Consider the following 15,514-nt stretch of genomic DNA (forward strand, 5'->3'; position numbering starts at 1 on the left):
CCAAATCTGGGTGCCATTTCTTGCTATAAGTAACAATTTATGGAAACATAACTGTCGTCTGTCAGTCATGTGCAGCATTCAACTTGTCAGAGAAGTCCTCATCATTTTTTCTATGACCTGCTGAATCACACAGTGAGCAGGCCACTCAGAAGACCCATTTTCCCCAGAGTTGAGCTGTTTGAATTCCACTTTAATAGTATTTTAATTAGCTAACTGTTATGGTCCTGATTACATTGCAGGAAAGGTCATTTGTTGAATTGCACATGAACTGTCTGAGAATTAATACTTGACCCAAAGGTAAGAAATATTTCTAATTGAAAAAAAATGTATACATATTTTCTAGTATCTATAGGAAAGACTATTTATTTTGCTCAAAAAATTAAATTAGTTAAAACTCCTAGGTATTTGAATTTAATACTCAGTGTAATTTAAAAAAATCGTTAAGATGAGTTATGTGTAACTTTACTTATAAGCACATCCATGAATATTCCAATTAAAATTATTTTCAAGGAAAGAAGGAAAATAATAGGAATGAGTTAGAAAATATTAAGGAAATAATAGGAGAAAGGAAATTCTTTTTTTCTTAATTTATTCTTCTCTCATATAATACATTCCAACGACAATTTTGAATTATTTTGATTAAGACGTACAAACAGAATGTGGCAATCTGCTGCTGATATTAGTGCATTTCTCAAAAGGCATCTGCACAGTGGGAGAGCCCACAGGAACATAGGTGAGCCCAACTTCAGAGCTCCTGACCTCAACCAGGTGACTAGCATTCTGATCCAACCCTAAGGTTCTTAGGCACATATATTTAGAATCCCTTTGGAACTATGCAATGTAAATAAAGAACTAGGTTCTAAGTGGATCTTGGGTTAGGAAACTTAGGAATTGAACTTCAGTGGCTGGGTAGCTAAGTAAAGGCAGGGATGAAAAAAGGAGGGAAAGCCACGGCAAAAGAAAGCATGTGAGAAATAAGAAGTATGAAACATCACAGCAAGGATGGAGATTTTTAAACACTTTATAGATTATTAGGAGGTTGAGTGAATACTGAGACATGAAGGAGAAATGCTGGAAAAACATGTGTAAGCAATGGAGTAGGGAAAGCTAAAATGTGGCCAGGTTGGTTTTCATAAAAAAAAAAAAAGGGTGGAAAAACCAGTGAGGAATGTAAAGTGTGAAGAGTTCATGGCCATTGCAGAACATTATCCTTCGCATAGTGGTATACTGAGTGATTTGGAATAGGGAAGTATGGGAATTCCTGTATCTCCCTGTTCAGGGTTTGGGCAAACCCCTTCTCTCCTGCCTATGCTGTGCTACTGCCATGACATAAGGACCAAGCCTGGGCACTCTTCTCATTCTCTATATCCTCTTCATCCATCCTGTCAATTGCTATGACTTGTAAACACGCAGCCCCTAAAAAGCTGGATCTCTCTCTCAAGAAGCAGTGCAGTGAGGGGCATTAGTAACATGGTGGGGCACAGGACTTTGAAGGTCAATTTACTCAAAGGAATAGATGGATTTCAATCCCATGCAGACCTCACATTAGAAATCGAGTTTTACCATCTAGCAAGCAGGCTTCCTAAATCCTTGTTTTTTGTTTTTTGTTTTTTTTTTTTTTATCCCTTCCATATTGTTCTAGGATATATATATATATATATATATATATATATATATATATATATATATATATATATATATATATATATCCTGTTAACATGCTATGTAGTTGTGGCTACTTTAATGGGATGTTCTGATGAGTGTGCTGCTAGGTGTTTGCATCATTGTGGAAACTAGAGTATAGTAGCACTAATGTAGGTACTGCATCCTGTACCCCTTGGCTATTATTGGGCTACAAACTTGTACAGTATGTTACTACCTCAAATACTGCAGTCAACATGACAGGATGCTTAGTTTATTTCTGTGTACAAAGAAAAATACAATAAAAATGGCAGGTGACATTGAGTCTCTGTATCTGTTACAGGACCACTGACAAACATGAGGTCTGTCATTGATCAAAATATTCTATGCATCCTGTGAGTAGAACTCTACGCCTTTATTTTGGTGTGTCTTTTCTTGTGTCTCTTGTTCTCCCATCCATCTTCTTCAGTCTGATAAATGGCTTTCTAAAGATTCATGCTGTCTCTTGCTCACTGCTCTTCTATGCTTTTCTATAGTGATCAAGTCACCCTGGATTTCAATTATGACACTAAATTAAATCACTTGGCAAATTTTAGAAGTACCTAAATGTTGGAATCAGGGGCTTGCAGTTAAATGGTGAGACAGGAGTCTTGTGGGGGCGGGGGGAGTTTCAAAGTTCCTCAGTGTTTCTGATGTGCAGCTGAAAGAGACTTGGGAAGCCAAGTCACTGACTCTTGATGATTTGCTGATGACTCTCTTTCCAGCTCCCTCTGTCTACACTATGGCATTCAGACACGGTTAACAAGAAGCTCTTCAGAGGCTGGTTTGTTTCAAGCTGCCTTCTTTCCCTTACCTTTTTCTAAGGGGCTGGCTTAGCCACCCTCCTACACTCTCTTTCTGGCCTTTCCCACCTCATACACAACTGACTGACTACGGCCTTCTTTTGGCTGCAGCCTGTCAGGTTGTTCCCCTCATTTTAGAACACTTGCCACTCATTTAACCTTGTCCTTTACTTGCTTGTCTTCCCCCACCAGAAACATTTTGCTGGACTTAGGCATCAGGTCTGATTTCCTTCTTGGCTCTCTGAGAAACCTGACATCTGGAACAGTCTCCCACCTTTGCACCATTGCTGTTTGGGTTTAGATATTCCTGTGTTGTGGATGACTCTTTTATGTACAGCAGGAAGCTTAATGGCATTCTAAATTCAAGTAGCATCCCCACCCACTTGTGACAATCAAAAGTTTTTATAGATATTTCTGCCATTGGGGTAGGAGAAAAATCTGCTTCGATTGATGTTAACTGAGAGACAAAATTTGACGAGAGGTAGAAGACCAACATAGAAAGGATGGCAGACTGCTATGCTGATGGTCTCTGTGAATCAAAACTCCTCATCTTCACACCTTGTACTGTCTCCACTTCTTTAGTCTTAAGACAATCACAGGATTTGGTTAGCCAATAGAGTTTTAATAAGCCTAATGTGGAGAGCTGCTTATAAAGGGCTTGTTGCATTGGGACCTGGTCTTTGTGACCACAGTTGGCATATGTAAAACTCAGGTAAGTTTTCTTGAGAATACTGTGACCACATGGGAAAAAGAGAAACCAGGCTACAAGAAAGTAGCTTAGATCTCTTGAGCATTTCAGTGGAACCCTGCAGATAGATACCTACAAGAAATCAGCAGTTGAATATCTCTGCCAATCCACAGGGATGACACACCATTACTTTTAGCATCAAGTTTGTAATATACCTATCATGGAACAAGACAGAAAGTGGAAGTCATTTTAACAGCCCAGTGAAAAGAACTGATAATCTTTACCTGGGCAGTCATGAAGGAGGAAGAATGTAGTTTTATGTATTTGTTGCTTAGGACCACTGAGAATTCATATTTATCAATAATTAGTGATTTATCATTGAACATCTGGGTAAAAAATTTTGGAACCCTTCTACATAGTAGAAATTCTCAAGTGTTGGACTGTAGTGGGTAGCCATTCCAGCTTTGACCTGGAAGTTTTAACCATCATTGAGGCTTCAGTAATGGTCATGCCTACAAGGCAGGGCTGAGAGAGGACACTGAAGACCTGAGTTCCAGATGTGGGGGCTCTCTTGGTTCCTGGACCCTGGACGCTGGAGGTAGACTGAGCAGAGTGCTCTAGAGAACTGTACTACACCTTTCCCAGACCCTGCAACCTACCTATCCCTTCACTTGTCACCCCACAAAAGAAACCTCCCTTTTAACTATGTAGAGTGGCCTTAATAATTTCACCAATATTTGGCGCCCAACATGTGGCAACAGTTTCCACCTAAAACCTGACAAAAAAGATTCTAATACAGAGCTAAAAATAGCTTCCTAGTGGTCTCTTTCAAGTTAGTGGCAGCCTGCCGGTTTGAGCTAGTCTGGCGGGTTCCTGTTCATGCATTTGACCTGCAGTATGGCAGGAATGAGGAGTCTACAAGCTGCACCTTACTCTGCTGCATGGTGGATTTAGCCTTTGCTAGTTTAAAAAAAAAAAAAAATTCTGGGCTATGCGCTACTTTGATAGAACTGCTTCTGATAGTTGATGGAACACATAGCTCCAGACCCAGAGCTGGTGGTAAACTGTACCACCGCCATGTTGGGAAGCTGATGGGGGCAGAGCCAGCAGCCACAGCTGCTGTTTCAGTCTTAGAAATGCGACAGTTTAAAACTGTATGATATAGATATCATAGGATGAAAGGAGAGATTATTGAATTTGCTTTTAAAGAATAACTAGTTTAAAATGTTTTACATTGCTATGGATTTTAGTTTATTGATATAAACTTAGTTAATTTTGTTATACTATGTATATATTTCTACTCTTGTTTAAGGTACTATGTTCATACAGCTCATTTAAAATTGTAATGGATGATTAAGAAATAGATTAATAATTAGTTATCTATGATAATCATACTCGTAGCCATATTAGTTAAGTCTTCTAGGTATACATAGATATATTTCAGATATATAGGTAATCTTCAAATACTTCAAAGACCTACAGAATATGGCATTTAAAATGTTTTAAAAATTTAGACTTTCTGTACAATGAGACATGTCTGCTCCTGGCAGCACCAATTTACTTCAGAGAGGAGGATGGGCATTGAAGACACTCCATATGGAGTTTATCTTCACACTGGCAAAAATAGCCATTTGGACAAGAAACTGTTCTTACCTGGACTGCTTCATCAACTGCACATGCAGGACCCATTGGAAGGTGACCACTGAACTTTGCTTGGCAAAATGGTCCTTCAGGTTCCTGTTTCACAGAGGAAACTGCCAGACACTCTACAGGACACAGAGAGAAGTGACTGAAAGACTCTAGCCCTGTGGGCTGAAGACAGATGCCCCAACTTTACAAAGAAACATTAGGTGACTATCCAGGCTGCCAGCTGTCTCTGTCTATCCTGCAGGACTCCCGAAAGTTGCTTGCATCATTCTCCCATTTCTCAGATAATAGTATATCCTCCTGGAGTCTTTGATGTAGTTGAAGCTAGATAGTTACCATTTTCCTTAGTTATGATAAAAGATAAGTTAGATATAAAACCTTAGACTCACAAATATAATAAGATACATAAGCTATCTTCTTTAATTTTGCCAAATAGACTAGTTATTATAAATAGACTAGATATTATAACTGTAATTCTTGCTTGATAATTGTTTTGTTATCTGTAATTTTACTATATGAAAGTTAAAACTTTTCTTTTTGAAAAAAAGAAAAGGGAAAGTGCTGTGGGATGTTCTGTATGTCAAATGTGTTGCTCTGATTAGTTAGTAAATAAAACATTGATTGGCCAGCAGCCAGGCAGGAAGTATAGGTGGGCCAAGCAGAGAAGAGAATTGGGGAAGTGGAAGACTGAGGCAGAGAGACACTGCCAGCTGCCGCCATGACAAGCAACAGGTAAAGATACCGGTAAGCCACAAGCCATGTGGCAACTTATAGATTAATAGAAATGTATTAATTTAAGATATAAGAACAGTTAGTGAGAAGCCTGCCACAGCCATACAGTTTATAAGTAATATAAGTGTCTGAGTGATTATTTTATAAGTAGACTGTGGGACTGCAGGGGCTTGGCAGGATCTGGAGAGAAAAACTCCAGCTACATTGGACATTACATAAGACTTTCTGTAACCATCAAGAGATTTGGACTTCATACCAATGATTTGAGTGGAGCATGCTATCATCCCATGTTACATGTGAAAGAACCAGGCCTCATCAATTAGGTCCATAGCATTACCACACCAATAGCATGTGGTAGAAGTCAGATTTGGACTGAGCCTGGCCTTCTGTCACATTGTTTTCCTAAGTACTTTTCTAAAATCTTCAAAAATATGTATGATTTAGGATCAGCCTCAGTATTTGATTTCTGTGTTCATAGAGCAAAGCTATAGCTTCTGTTACTTCTCAATAAATCATTTCCTGTGATGACATTTCAATGTTACATGGGATATTTTTATTTCAAAATGCTGCAGGATCCACTTCTTGGTCCCTTTCATTTAAAAGTGATGCAAGACACAGGATAGATATGGATGGACAGACATTGCTGCCTCTTTAGATGCTGCTAGCAAGGATTGATTGTTAGTGGCAGACCAAAGCCTTGACTCAATTCCCTCCACTCAGAATTTAAGGGACCAGACTTCATAATCAGGTTTAGAGCTCTTTGTGATACAGAGTTGGGATTTAGAAGAGAGTCAGCTGAATGAGCCTTAGGCACAGGTGTGCTCCTGCTGGAGACAGGCATAGGACAGAAGAGAAAGAAGGAAGTACATGTCAAAGAAGGCAATTTTGTTTGTGGCTTTAAGATTCATCAAGGTTATAAATTTCTTTGGTGGTTCTAATGCCAGGAAGGCAGAGTTAGCTATGCAATCACCAAGGGAACTGCAGGTACATCTTGGTTTTTGGTTTCTTCTGGTGGTCAGAACGGCCCTTTGTGGTGAGATATCCTTGAAGTTGTTTGCACTACATATTAGTCAAAGGGACCAGAGCATTCTCCCTCATATGAACACTGAGGAAGGGTCATCTGCATCCTTTAAATTTCTTAAAATCCTTCACACAGAACCTCTTGGGCTCTTCCCTGCCTTGGGACAGACCACTCCAATATCTTTGAAGTGTTTGCTTTCCTAATAAACTTCTACTTAAACTATGTTACTTGATTGAATTTTCTCCTTCAAGATGACAAGAATAGTTATATGGTAACTTTACTGATTGTTACACTTGTCTTCTGAAGCCACATACTCCAAGACTATCAATTTCCTGGAGAAAACATGACTATCCTCTTCAAATTTGACAGAAACCAAGTGTAGACATTCTTATCACAGCCACAGATGTGGAGAATGGTATAAAGACATGTTCTTCTCCATCATCAGAAACAGCAGCAGGAAATTGCCTCTGGGAAGCTGTTGGTTTTCAGCCATCATTTGAAATATGGCTTTTGAGATTTCAAATTAAGTCAATAGTAGCCGGCTGTCATGGCTACTTCAGAAGCAAACAATGCATAAAATACTAAGCACTTTTGTTCTATTTTTAAAAACTGTATGTGCTTGTATGTATGTGTATGATATATGTAGTGTGGTGGGAGTACATGCCACAGTGTGTATGTGGAGGTCAGAAGGGTCAGGGTTGTGTGGTCACTTCTGCCCAGCCACTTTTATGTTCATCCCACTGATTAGCCTGGTTGCCATGCTTGCAGCCCAAACACCTTCACCCCCAAGCCATCTTCCAGCCACATATTTTTTTCTGAAAGTTCTTCCCTTTGTTTGTTTCCTGATTTCAAACAGAGCTTGGGAATGTTTGTCTGTATTTGTTGAATGAATTGTGAATCCATTTGTTTCCCTCCAGGTTTTTGTTTTGGCCTTAGCTTAAAGTATCAGGATGTTTCATCCAGACAATGTGGGTTTGAGACTTGTCCACAATGCATCATCTCAAATGCCTGTTAATTTACTACCTGCATCTGCTTTCTTGAAATTAAGGTAAGTATGATTTGGTGCTTGAGTCTAGGGCAATGTTAACTGAATTTACTTCCTCACTGTTTAATCCTGCGCTTGAACAGCAGAGGGAGCCCATCAAACGCATTGGTACATTCAGAGGCTTTGCTTCTGCAGCAGTTAAGATTACTTTGTCTCTTCAAGCCATTTTTTAAGCAGAAGCAGACAATGGAAAGTGATATATACATTGGCCCCAATAAATGGTGCATAGGGTTTACAATAATTTTTTTAACACATCTGTAAAATGAATTCCTGTATTTGTTTCTATGGATAATAGAATAGCAATTTGTAACAAGTGGCTGTTCTGCATGGAAAACATGGCTTTTTCACAATGAATGAAATGCCTTGTTAAGAGTAAAAAATACACACGGGATTGTGTTGTTTGTTTTTGCTAAGCCCGGTCTTATGTAGTCTAGACTGGCCTCACATTTTTCGAGTAGCTGAGGATAGATGACCTTGAATTCCTGACCCTTCTGCCTCCACCTCTTAAGAGGCACATTCACACTTTGCACACTTAAAGACGATAGACCTAAAATGTAATAGGAAATGTTTCAATAATTTTACCAGTGATTTTAATTTAACATTATAATTTCATTTTGTGGTAGTAAAAATGTTAAATGAGGTGTAGTTGTTTTAATTGTTTAAATGTGACCATTACAAACTCCCATTGCTAGTGTGGCTTGCATTTTGTTCCTCCTGATCTGTACACCTTCAAAATTACTCCTTTCCTCGGCAAACATTCCTCTGTCCTACCCTTGTTTTTGGGGCCCAAGTTGGTAATTTTGCCTTTCCTCTGAGTTTCTGGTCCTCCTGTGTTCATCCAGAAGCCTCATTTGAAACTTTATGGTAGCGTTGTGGAAATGTACCCAAAACTGATGTTTAGGAAGCCTAAGGTGATCCCAAAGCTTCTGTCCTTACTCACCCTGGGAGAGTTTTGGACTATGAGGAGGAGGCATCTGAGCCCCGGGGTGTATGACAATGAACAAGAGAGGTTTGACTAAACCACCTTTGTCCTAGCTTCAGTGCTGAGGTTTTTGAAATCACAGCTTTCTGGGGAACAAATACGAGGTGCCCTGTTTGTGCCACAGGCGTTCTGATAATTGTCTCCTTTAACTCTCACCAGAGATCAGCAAGTGCCATAATTATCTCCACGCTGCAGATGAAAAACTGAGACCACCAGAGGTGAAGAGGCTTTGTGGAGAACACACAGCTGCTCAGAGGCAGAGCAGATCTTAAAAACCAGCTTTGTTTAGCTCTCTTGATGCTCTTTCTCAACAAGGCAGCCAGATCAAGAATATCATAGGTCTAGGAGGGTGACAGGCAAGCAGTCAGCTAGGGCCTCTATTCTCTATCAGGTGGCCATTTGCTACATCAATGAGCCAAGACAGGGGCCTGGCAGCTTGGTATCAGGGTGTCAGCACTGACAGGCATTCACTGCAGAATAAATCATGAACCTTGAATGAGAGAAAAAAAAAAAAAAAAACAAGCTTGGCACACAAACAAAATGGTCTCTTCTTCATTAGGATTAGATAATCCGTCCCTTGTTCTCTCCTCTGGTCTCAGCCTCTTTTCAGCCACAAAAGAAGAGTGTTGGAACTGTAAATATTCTGCTGATTAGACAAAGTAGGTTCATTAGAAAGATAAGGCTGACAAGAGTTAGAGACAACAGAATTTATCAGCATAGTTTAGACTCCGAGGCTTACCACAGTGCCATTTTCTCCACCAGTGAATTCCAGAAAAAGCAAAAACATTTTTTCTGTCATCACCCCCACTGCTCTAAACCAGGAAAGTGTTGAGGTAATTGTGTTCCTGGTGTCCTTGTAAGTTTTCCAAAAATTTAAATGAGCAAGCTCCAAAGCAATGCAGATAAAAGTGAGTTAGGCGGCTCGAAACTTAGCCTGCTAAGAATGTATGCAACAAAGGCCGAGGCGACAGCCAAAGCTTATACTATCTGGCTGATGCTTCTATCTACTCCTTCATTTAATCACAATTCATTTGTTAAAGAGAGCGGCACTATAATTGTTCCTATTGTTACCGAAAAGGAAACTGAGGCTGGGAAAGTGTTTTTTTTTTTCTTTTTCCTGTGTGTGTGTGTGTGTGTGTGTGTGTGTGTGTGTGTGTGTGTGATTTATTGAAATTCATAGAACTCACTAGAGTTTAGCTTTCAACCTCTGCCTCTGACTCAAGGGCTTTGACTCTTAAACGTTACAATGTCGGGTCTTCCTTAGAGAATATCTTGTTGTCACTAGAAAGGTTATTTTGTTTCTCTGCTTGTTTCTTATAAAAAAAAAATGCAGAAGTCTGTCCTGAAGCTACCTCCAATATGTTGGAAGCCTTTGTCCATTTTCATTCTTTCGCTAACAAAAACTTGGTACCAAATGGAAGTCCGTGTATTTATGAAGGAAGCTGCTTCCTGCTCACCTCATTCCGCAGTTTGCTTTCACTTGGAGAAACAAATAACTGAGAGCAACCTTTACAGCTATAATTGGATTTTTGCCATCAGGTATGGTTTGCTACAATTGTATCCGAGGAGAAATAATACACGTTTTGAGTTTAGCATTATGGAATCTATTTTCTGTAACCTTAGAGGTCTTAAATTTTATCTCGGAATACATTGTAGGCAGTGCTTTCAAGTTTCCTGTAACCTGTTATAAGGGGAGAAGGCTAATTTAGGAAGATCTTTCTAATCTTATTCCAGCCCTCTCTGAGAACATACCCATCTGCATTGCATTCACATTTTTGGTCATCTTAAACTTTGCATAAAACTTCTGAAAATGCTCTTATCTACAAACTGCAGGAACTCAGGGGATAATTTGGTCTCCAAAATCATTACCAAAGAACTTCCATGTCCTTTGTGTTGCTCAAAGATTTCTGTCATTTCTTTTAGCATGTATGCCTTTAAAAAAATTATTTGTTTAAAGCCCCAAATATCATGCATAAAAATAGTAATGGAAAGGAAGTTCTTGGGAAAGTGCTTATTATTATTTTATTAAGAGGCTCTATCTTAGGGCATCCTGCTGAGTTGACCAGTCTTGAGATTGAACTTTAAGTTTGGGCAGGGGAATTAAAAAGTCACTTAGATATAGTTTGAGAGTGAAACAAATGTTTTACTTTCCTTTCTGTTGCTGTGACCGGACATTCTGAACAGAAGCAATTTGGTGGAAAAAAAAGGGCTTTATGGAAGTTACACTTAAGGCTGTCATGAAGAGGAGTCAGGGAATGAAATCCAGGCCAGAACCTAGAGCAGAAACCAAGGACATGTAGTGCTGAATGCCTCACTCACACATTCATAGTTAACTAGCTTTTTATATAGCCTAGAGGCACCAGCCTAGAGAATAGTGTCACCCATAGTGGGCTAGTCACCCCAAGTCAACTGATAATCAAAAGTATCCCCCCTTTCCCTGCAGACATTTCTGAAAGCCAATCTGGTCTAGGCAATACCCTACTCTCGTGTGATGTGAGGCTGTGTCAAGTTGACATTAAAGCTAGGAAGGGCAGCTTTGTTGGTGGCCTACCAGTTTCTAGTGAAAATAGGAATAGAAACCCCTAAATTCCCTTAAAATGGAATGGCCATCCCGGGGAAAGATTATGGTAGATTTTTCTAGATATAGAGGGCTGTATTTTTATTATTGGACATTGTGCAGTTATTGCATAGATTCGTATCATTATCATATGACTGATTAAAAGTCCACCTTATTTCTTTTATTATTTTTTTGTTTGTTTGTTTTATGTGTTCTATACTATCCACTCTTCTCAAGGGCAGTCTGCGTTTGCTGTTGTGGTGGGGGTGGTGAGTGTGTGTGATGTGTAAATATGTTCTTTCAGAGGGCAGAGGCCCAAGGTTGACCAAGGTACCATTCCCCTATTGTTGTCTACCTTCATTACTTGAGACAAGATCTCTCACTGAATATGAAGCTCATCAGTTTATCTGGGCTGCCTGGCCAAGGAGCGTCTGATATCTTCCCATCTCTGCTGCTACCCAACAAGGCTAAGTGACAGGTATGCCTTGCCATGCCCAACTTTTTATTTTGGTCTGGTGACCTGGACTTGTGTTATTGCACTTACACGGAAGGCACTTTACAGATAGAGCCAAGGACACTGTCAAAAGATCATTCTTAAAGAGCTACGTTCTTGCTTGAAACATTCTGGTGTTTAAAGCAATGATTCCTAATTTAATCTGTGCAGAAATCACCAGACCATATTGTTAAAACCGAGATGATAACTGAGTGGGACTAGGGAGAACAAGAGGTTCACTACTTCTTTCAGCCATGGTGTTGGATGGTAGATCATATTTCATGTAGCCAGGGAAGGAGCCTTGCTGGCCACTTCTCTTCTTCATTTTCTTTTAGTTCAACTGCACAGCAGAGATTTAGGCCCAATCCTTACAGGACACATGCCATCCAACTAAGGGTAAGACTGTGGGTCCCCCACATCATCTTGTCATTTCTAATCATTGCCCTCACTTCCTGAGTGACATCTCTTTTTCTTATCTTGTACCATTTCCTTTCCACAGACAATGGGATATTAATTATTTCAAGTGCCATCTACAACACATCCATTCTTCCACCTCACTGGGAAGTTTTGTGCTCACATCTGTGAGTGACACCTTACCTATTTCCTTTTATCAAATCTCTCCTAATATAAATTACCCATATTCCAGTTATTACAGATGTGTAACCAATCACTGAAAAATGTGGTTGGTTAACACAAAAATGTTTATTTTGTTCTTGCATCCAAATTCTGAGAATTGTCCACATAGAACAAACAGCTCTTTCTTATTGTGTTGGAGTTTGGATGAAGGAAGTGGCCAACAGGCTGAGGACTGGCATTATCAGAAGGCTTCCTCTCCCATGTGCATGTCACCTGGATGGAGAGGAGTCAACAGCTGGGTCTCCTTGGACATCTGTTTCCATCGCTATGTGCTATCACCACATGGTCTCTTTATGACAGCTGCTTCAAGTTAGCTGGATTCCAGAAACACGGGTGGAGGAATGAGGGGAAGTTGAGCGTGAATGGAGGTATGAGGTCCAGGTGGAAGCCAGCTGCCTGTTTATGACCTAGGTTTGGAAGTTACTTACGTGGCAATGCTTTGTGTTTTCTTCTGTCTGCCAAGTTCCCTTTTTGGGAGCAAGTCTTTGGGGATGTTTCATATTGAGCATAGGAGATTGCCAAAGAGTTTGTAAAATGTTTATTAAAAATTACATTGTCCAAATGTTAATGCAGACTGTTGTCTTATTTTTCTTTTTAGCTCATTCACTGTGTGAAATCACAGTCTTCCTCAGATTGGAGTACAGGTCCCTAAAGAGGGGCATTTGGTCTTCTTTAATGCTCCTTCACCATTAACTCCAAAATAACTGGGCAAAGAACAACCACTCACTAGTCCTTGGTGAGTCAAAATCTTAAATTAATATGTTTGTTTATTCTGCAGAACTCAGTTCACTTCCCATTTATTTGTGTTACTAATGAATTAGTTAATATATACAAGTGTTTGAGCATAGTGCAGTCCATGTATCACAAAGACTAGGTGATTCTAGACATTGTCACTAAAAATAATTAATATTGATGGTGTCTTTAACACACACTACAGACTTCAAGTGCATTACTTTTTGAACATTACTAAGAAATCTCTGAAATGAAACTAATATTGCATCTTTATTTCAAACGATAATGTGGAGACATTCTGGAATTCTGTCTGATTCCACAGCGGTTTCTCTCCATCTTCTTTGATGATGTATTTGATCATTTGTATTAGCAAGGTGGCAAGAAAGTGATTCAGGGTTAAAATATGTTCATCCTTATCCTGGCATCTCTATTTCAAATTTCTCCTTGTTAGTATTTCCCCATGTATAGAACTTAGGATGCTAAACATATCAGTGAGGGGTAAATGTTGTGGATATTGCTCTGTGTAAATAAAGTTCTGATTGGCCAGTGGCCAGGCAGGAAGTATAGGCGGGACAAGAGAGAAGAGAATTCTGGGAAGTAGAAGGCTGGAGAGGGACACCGCCTACCACCACCATGAAAAGCAACATGTAAAGACACTGGTAAGCCACAAGCCATGTGACAAAGTATAGACTAACAAAAATGGGTTAATTTAAGATAGAAAAGGTAGATAACAAGCAGCCTGCCACGGCCGTACAGTTTGTAAGCAATATAAGTTTTTGTATGCTTTCTTGGTTGGGTCTGAGCGACTGTGGGACTGGCGGGTAAGAGAGATTTGTCCTGACTGGGCCAGGCAGGAAACCTCTAACTACAGGTAAAAATAAAAATAACCTACTTGTGAGAGTCCATTAGTTAGAATATAATAGAAATGAGGTCTAATGTTTAATTAAGTAACTTAGAGAACACATGAAGGAAACAGCTTCATATCAACAGGCTGAAATCCAACTTAGTGTATGTGGTAAGAAAGAAACAAATGATAACTCACCCAGTTGGAAGCTGCCTACTAACCAATCACTTGGACTCAAATAAGGCTCCTGGTCCACTTTAGCCAATTAAGTATTTTCTTTCTTTGCTTCACCCTCTATAAATCCTTATTACCTATTACTAAGCTCTAAACCACTTTCATTAAAGAACTGCCTAATTTGTGAATTACTGTTTATCTTGTAACAGTAATATAATCATCAATATTTCATATGTACTCCAAGTACAGCTAAATACGTTGTGTGCATATTGTATCCTAAATTTTATAACTCAGGAAAAGAATTAATTGTGCATGCTTATCCCAAAGTGATATGCTTTAGTAAATAGTGAGGAATGATTGAACGAGTATAATAATATAGTGAAAAGTTTGCTAATAATTAAAAATATGTATAGTCTCTATATTCATTTGGTTCTTTGGATGCCTCAAATTCTGTTAGATGTTCAGTAATTATCATTAAAGAAAATGGTTTTTTCCCCTGTGAAATTTTTAAGCTGGAAAACAGGGAAAAATAAAGATTTGGTTCCAATTCTCCATATATTTTTAAGTAAAGTAACCTCATTCCTTAGTGATTCTATAAGCTTCTATCTCCTCATCTGTAAAATGGGGGGGATAGTCTAACCATATGATTGTGACTAAATGCTAAAATATTCATAGTAACACTTTGCAGGATAAATAAGACATGATCTTTGAGGCTTCATTAATATATAATAATTTGTACTTGTTTTAAAAAAAAACGAGTCCTATCTTAGTGATTGTTAAAAGAAGTCAGTTATTAAAAAATCCTTTCATAAACTCTTGAAAATATACATATTAATGTAAAGAAATTGAACTGACATACCTCAGTTGTATAGTGCATGTAGTGTGTGCTTTGCATATTCAAGACCCGGGATTCAATACCTAGCGTGAAAGGGGAAAGCAGTTGCAAAAATGAAATCCTAGAATTTGTTATGAAATATAGGTTAGGTTTTCACAATAAAAACATTCTAATATGAGGATATTGCATGTTAAGTACTGTGACTACCAATCGGTGCTAATTCTTGCCTTATTTTTGTTATTAAGTAGAAGTAGGCTAAGTCCTGGAATAGTCTATTAAGTTATCATCCCACGATCACCCTCTAGCTGGTTCCTTACTAATCAGGTTTGACAGGGTTTAGGGTAGTAACTTTGTTTATACTAGACATAAAAACTTTCACCTATTTCAAAAACAAGTATTTATTTTTTATAAGTCGGGGGCCTATGGAGTTCATGATCAAGATATTAGTAGATTACATGTCTAGAAGGGGGTACTTCTTGGATATTGACTAACCATATTATTTTCCTATTGTATCTTCCTATCATACTGTTGTAGTTGTGGGAGACAGGAATAAGAAAGGGAGAGAGAGAGAGAGAGAGAGAGAGAGAGAGAGAGAGAGAGAGGAAGAGAGAGAGAGAAACTAAGAGAGAAATTGAGGAGGCAGAG

The sequence above is a fragment of the Onychomys torridus genome, chromosome 3 (genome assembly GCF_903995425.1).
Source record: "Onychomys torridus chromosome 3, mOncTor1.1, whole genome shotgun sequence".
NCBI classification, from domain to species: domain Eukaryota; kingdom Metazoa; phylum Chordata; class Mammalia; order Rodentia; family Cricetidae; genus Onychomys; species Onychomys torridus.